Raw genomic sequence first — 6791 nt, forward strand, 5'->3', positions numbered from 1 at the left:
TGAACTCGGCCTGGGCACTGTCCCTCAGCTCTTCAGCTCAAGAGGAGCGCTCTACCACTTGAGCTACAGCGCCACTTCCCCGTGAAACTCTTATCTCTAATAAACCACCAGAAAACTGGAACTTCAGCCTGTAGCTGAAGAGCTGAGGGACAGCACTCAGGCCCATAGTTCAAGCCCCATAACCGACCAAAAAAAATTAAAAAACAAAAACAAAAAAAACATAGTGTCTTGTACATCTCATTGTTACAATGGGTGAACCTGTGTCCTTATTTCAGCATTTTGTTATTTCCCTTCACCTCCCCAAATTAGAAAAGTGTATATACAATATGCAGTTTCCCCCCCTCCCCACACACACACCTTTTTTTGAGATGGAGATCTAGGCTGGGCTGAAACTTGGGATCCTCCTGTATTGGCCTCTAGTGTAGCTGGGATTACAAGCCTGAGCCACCATGCCCATGTACGAACTCTTATTATTTCTCTAAAATAATATAAAGAATTCTGTTTCTGTCACTTTAATCTTTCCCCTCCCTCTCTCCCCCTTTCTCTCTTTCTTTTTTGGTGCCTGGTTTCAAACTGTGATCCCCATATCTCAGCCTCCTGAGTTGCTAGATTTACAGGTGAGAGCCACCAGCACCTAGCTTAGATACTTTTCTTAAATTAGTGCATAACTCCTTTCCACCTCTCCTGGGTCTGAACACAAGGTCATTCCATTTTTCAGTCGGCACTAGTGAGAAATTGCAGAGAGGAAAAAGGGGAAAATGTCAGTAAAAGGACTAGTTACAGTATTGTGATAGCTCCTTTGGAAACAGGGAGAGACGCCTGTGGCCTGTCCTTTAGCTGTCCCCTACAGAACACAGAGTACAGGCCTGTGCATGGCCTTTCAAGAACATGGTCAAGGCTAGGGAATTCTAAGGGGTAATGCCTTTTTTAAAGTTTCATGAGTAAATAAGGAGAAGGTATAAAAAGATAATATAGCCTTTGCATTGGGAAATATCAAGAAGAGAACAGGCACTCTGAATGATGAATAGGTCTTTCCCCCTCCCCTCCCCCTTCCCTCTTGCTTGTGATTGGTTTAAGAAAAGACGTGGCATAATTCTGACCAAAAAGAGATAGAATGGATCCAGCTTGTGACAGCATTTCCCCACTCTTAAAAGTGGGAAATAAGATATTATCGTGCACCTATTTAAAACAGTCCAGTCTGGGCAGCAGTGTTTCATGGCTACTTGAGAAACTCCTATGTCCAATTAACCACCAAAAAGCTAAAAGTGGAACTGTAGCTCAAGTGATAGAGCTAAAGCCTTGAGAGAAAAAGCTCAGGGACAGAGCCCAGTCCTTGAGTTCAAGTCCCAGGACTGGCACCAGGAAAAAAGATGTTCTATTACTCTGTAGGGAGGAGGCATCTCCTTCAGCTCATGGAGGCCAGGACTTGATATGTTTTGCTAACTACTGAGTTCTCAGCATCCAGAACTATATCTTTTTTTTTTTTTTTTGGTCCAGTCGTGGGGCCTGAACTCTGGGCCTGGGCGCTGTCCCTCAGCTCTTCAGCTCAAGGCTAGTGCTCTACGTCTTGAGCCACAGCACCACTTCCGGCTTTTTTCTTTTTGCTTATGTGGTGCTGAGGAATCGAACCCAGGGCCTCAGGCATGCAAGCCAACCACTCTACCACTGAGCCAACTTCCCAGCCCCAGAACTATATCTTACATACAGTGGGTACTCAACATATATTTGTCGAGGGAACCAAATATTAGTTGAGCAAGGAATAAATGACAGTGATAGGTTATTAGCTTAGGAGATCTACCAGCCTCTATCCATTTCCAGTCTTCATATAAGGCAGAAGAAACCTGAGCTATGTAGCAATTTGTTCCTGAAATTCTGAGGATGAAATTGGTTAAAATAATGACGTGGCTGTTTTTGCACACTTCCAAATGTCAAAAGAGAGAGGAAGATCTGAACAGTCAAGAACTAGTTACACAGATAGGGTGAAAAAAAAATAACAAAGCCAGGCACCTATGGCCCATGCCTATAATCTTTAATACTCAGGTGGCTGAGATCTGAGGATTGTGGTTCAAAGCCAGACCGGGAAAGGAAAGTCTGTGAGATTCTTATCTCCAAGAAACTACCCAGAAAAAAGTCAGAAGTGGCACTATGACTCAAGTGATAGAACGCTAACCTTCAGTACAAAACTTCAGAGTGTCAAGTCCTAAGTATAAGCCCCAGCAACAGCCCCCACACATACACACACATACCAAAGAATATGAAATATTTTTTAAATCTGAAATATAGAATAGAATATATTGTAATGAGAAAACATAGTACAAAATATCTTAAACTAATTTGCTTACCCATGTAATTCTCTGATCTGAATGGGAAAAATGAGAATAGAAAGTGAGGAGAAATGTGTAACTTATGTTAAGTGTAAAAGAACAGTGCATTGCTAGGTGACAATGGCTCACGCCTATAATCCTAGGTATCAGGAGGCTGAAATCTGAGGGTTGCAGCTCAAACACGGCACAGGGAGGAAAGTCTGTGAGACTTATCTTCAATTAATTACCAAAAAGCTAGAAATGGAGCTATGGCTTGAGGGTTAGAATGCCAGCCTTAAGCAAAAAAGCTAGGGGAGAATGCCCAGTCTCTGAGGTCAAGCACCATTACTGGTGCGATTAAAAAAAGAGGGGCGGGGAAGGTGGCTCAGTGTCTGAGCTCTTGCCTTGCATGCATGAGGCCCTGGGTTCGATTCCTTAGCACCACATAAGCAAAAAGAAAAAAGCCGGAAGTGGTGCTGTGGCTCAAGCAGAGTAGAGCGCTAGCCTTGAGCTGAAGAGCTGAGGGACAGCACCCAGGCCCAGAGTTCAGGCCCCACGACCGGACCCAAAAAAAAAAAAAGAGAGAGGATTTCCTGATCTCTTCCTTCCAAGTAGCTGGGATTATGGTTGTGAGCCACTCTGCCTGGCAATTCATTGTCTCGTTTTGTGACATGGAACCAGTTTGAAGGCACAAGGTCGGAAGTGGAAGAACTGATGAACAAGATCTGGCAGAATCCCAAAGACCATAAGCGTGCCAGTCAGTTCACCGCAGAAGGCTACCTGTATGTGCAGGAAAAAAGGCCTGCTCTGTTTGGCTCCAGTTGGGTCAAACACTACTGCATGTATCGGAAGGCAGCCAAGAAATTCAACATGATCCCATTTGAGCACAGATCTGGGGGGAAACTTGGGGATGGAGAAGTATTCTTCTTGAAGGAATGTACCAGAAGGCATATGGACTCCATCAAGGAGGTTTTGTTTTGACATTGAAGCTGCTGACCGGCCTGGCATTTCCCTGACCCTGCAGGCATTTTCAGAAGAGGAAAGGAAGCAGTGGTTGGAAGCTCTGGGAGGAAAAGAAGCGCTGTTCCATGGTTTGAAAAGAGCCATTATCCCAAGACCAGAAGGAAGTGCACAGATGGATAAGATGGGGTCCACGATTCTTAGGAAATGCATCAGTGCAGTGGAAACCCGAGGTATAAATGACCAAGGATTGTACAGAGTTGTGGGTGTGAGCTCAAAGGTCCAGACACTTCTGAGTATATTGACAGATGTCAAAACATGCAATGAGCTGGACCTGGAGAATTCCATAGATTGGGAAGTGAAAACAATCACAAGCACCCTGAAGCAATATTTGAGGCGTCTTCCAGAACCTCTCATGACTTATGAGCTACATGGAGATTTCATTGTTCCAGCCAAAAGTGGCAGCCCAGAATCTCGAGTAAATGCTATCCATTTCTTGGTACACAAACTGCCAGAGAAAAATAAAGAGATGTTGGATATTTTGGTGAAACACTTGACAAATGTTTCAAATCACTCCAAGCAAAATCTAATGACAGTGGCAAACTTGGGAGTGCTGTTTGCACCAACTCTAATGAGGGCACGGGAGGAAACCGTTGCAGCCATCATGGACTTGAAGTTTCAGAATATTGTCGTAGAGATCTTTTTTTTGTTGTTTTTGGCTGGTCATGGGGCCTGAACTCTGGGCCTGGGCACTGTCCCTCAGCTCTTCAGCTCAAGGCTAGCGCTCTACCACTTGAGCCACAGTGCCACTTTTGGCTTTTTCTGTTTATGTGGTGCTAAGGAATCGAACCCAGGGCCTCATGCTTGCAAGGCAAGTGCTCTACTGCTGAGCCACCTTCCCAGCCCCATCGTGGAGATCTTAATTGAAAATCACGCAAAGATTTTTTTGGACCTTGCCTGATACCACATTCCCTGAGCCTACCTGCCTGTCACCGTCACCCCCAAATGCTCCACCCAGGCAGTCAAAGAGACAAGGCCAGAGGACGAGTGACCTGTAGCTGTGTACAGTCTTTGTCTGGAGCTGGAAGGTGATCTCTTCTGCAGTTGTAGAAGCCAAAAAACTTCACCAGATCTTTTTTTTCTTTCACGAGATTACCACCCTATCTCAAACCACATCACTCTTCCTGAGTTCTGAGACCTCGGAAACATACCAGCCAAGCTCATCATTTGCCTCTCCCTCCTCCTTCCCCCCGCATTAATAGCTAAGTCAGTCCTCCTGTTTACCTAATTTTGGTTAAAATGCACATTGTAGATAAACTTTAGTTGATAGTTTTTCAAAAATTTCTATTTTTATGAATTGGATAGAAAATGTGTATCTAACCCCTGTTCCCTTTATTCATTGTGATATAAGGTGAAACTTGACTCAAGAAAATATAGGACAGGGCTGGGAAGGTGGCTCAGTGGTAGAGCGCTTGCCTTGCATGCCTGAGGCCCTGAGTTCGATTCCTCAGCACCACATAAGCAAAAAGAAAAAAGCCTGAAGTGGTGCTGTGGCTCAAGTGGTAGAGCGGTAGCCTTGAGCTGAAGAGCTGAGGGACAGCGCCCAGGCCCAGAGTTCAGGCCCCATGACTGGATACCCCCCCAAAAAAAAAGAAAATATAGGACAAAAAGATTTTTTTTAAATAAGAAGGTTATCTGTCAAGATTTGAGGAGCAAAATCAAAAAGCTAGAGATTATCTTCAGCCCAAAGATTTGGTCACAATTTGGTATTTGAAAGAAGTGGTTTGTGGTTATTATTTCTTCTTCACTGAATAGGAAACTGTGCTTTGCCATAGCCAGAAATACTTGGTTTCAGTGTAACATTCAAGGAGCTCAAAAAGTCATTTGTGGAAAGCCAGCAACTTACCTGCTGCAGGCAGAGAATACCAACCCCTTGACATAAAAGTCCCAGCCATCATTTGATAGGATTTTTGTTCCTTATTATTATGACGTATATAGTGCCAGTACTAGGGCTTAAACTTTGGGCCTCACACTTCCACTTGGCTCAAGGCCATTTGTTTTACCACTTGGTGGCCATATCTTCACTTCTGTCTTTTTGCTGGCTAATTAGAGATAAGGGTCTCTCTGGTATTATCTACGTAGATAATCTTTGAACAGAATTGAACAGAGATTCTCAGATCTCAGCCTCCTTAGTAGCTAGGATTAAAGGTGGGAGCCACTGGCATCTGGTGATTTTGATTGTGTTATTGAGCTCTGTCATCAGTTGGGAGATGACAAGTTTAGTCATAGAAGAGAAGCACAGTATTTCTATAAAATGTAAACTGATACTGGCACCCTTAACTATATTATGTATACTTATTTTTGTCATGTGTGATTAAATGTTACCAAACTTACTTTGTAAAATAATTTGTACTTGCAGTTATTTGCTTAAGGGTTTTTATTGATGATTAGTATGAACTACACTGGAAATAGTATCTCTTTTTTTTTTATTAAATCTATACTGAGATTCTTATCATTTTGAAGAATACATACGGTTTCTTTCCTATAGCATTTAGGAGCTGTCATACTTAGGTAGACTTGGATAAGTCAGTTGTAAAATAGCAAAATACAAATGAGGCAGGCTGGTCAATGATAAAAAAGAAGATTAAGAGTGAAAGGTTTGCTTTCATTTTAGCCTCCAGTTATCCTTCTGTGTTTTTATTTCTGTAGCACTTATAGTAAAGTAATTCTAAAAGCAAAACAAACAAAAAGAACATTGCAGAGACAAATAAAATGTGCTAAAACTAAAACCCATAAAAGCAAATCTCTGACTGGGAATGTGGCTTAGTGGTGGAGTGCTTGCCTAGCATGCATGAAGCCCTGGGTTCAATTCCTTAGTACCACATACACAGAAAAACAAAAACAAAAACAGAAGTGGTGCTGTGGCTTAAGTGGTAGAGTGCTAGCCTTGAGCAAAAGAAGCTCAGGGACAGTGCCCAGGCCCTGAGTTCAAGCCCCAAGACTGGTGGAAGGAAGGAAGGATGGAAGGAAGGAAGGAAGGAAGGAAGGAAGGAAGGACAGGGCACCTGCTAAAATCTGTTTGCAAAAGGAGATGAGTTTTTTTTTCTTTTTTGCTGTTTTTCTTTTCTATTTGTCTTTTTTTCCCTCAATTATCTGTCATTGGGAGGGTTAGGGGAAACACAGAAATGGAGGAACAAAAGGTGAACAAAAAAAAGTTAGTACTCTCTGGACACTATGTTGAAAATGAACTGTACAAGTTATGAGTGGCGATATGAGGGAAAAATTGGAGGAAAGTGAGGGAAGGGGATTGTCCCAAAAGAAAAGTACTCTTTATCTGACTATGTAACTGTAACCCCTCTGCACTTCACTTTTAAAATAACAATAAAAATCTTCTAAAAGTAGAAAAGAAATAAGAATGAAGAATAAAGCAGTGGGGCTAGGAAGGTGGCTCAGTGGTAGAGCGCTTGCCTTGCATGCATGAGGCCCTGGGTTAGATTCCTCAGCACCACATAAGCAAAAAGAAAAAAG

General features: G+C 42.8%; 1 pseudogene; it reads left to right on the top strand.

Moving 5' to 3' along the window:
• LOC105995205 overlaps window positions 1–5989 on the top strand; it is a 17555-nt pseudogene extending 11566 nt beyond the window's left edge.
• The last annotated feature ends 802 nt before the right edge of the window (window positions 5990–6791 follow it).

The sequence above is a fragment of the Dipodomys ordii genome, unplaced genomic scaffold (genome assembly GCF_000151885.1).
Source record: "Dipodomys ordii isolate 6190 unplaced genomic scaffold, Dord_2.0 Scaffold116, whole genome shotgun sequence".
NCBI lineage: Eukaryota > Metazoa > Chordata > Mammalia > Rodentia > Heteromyidae > Dipodomys > Dipodomys ordii.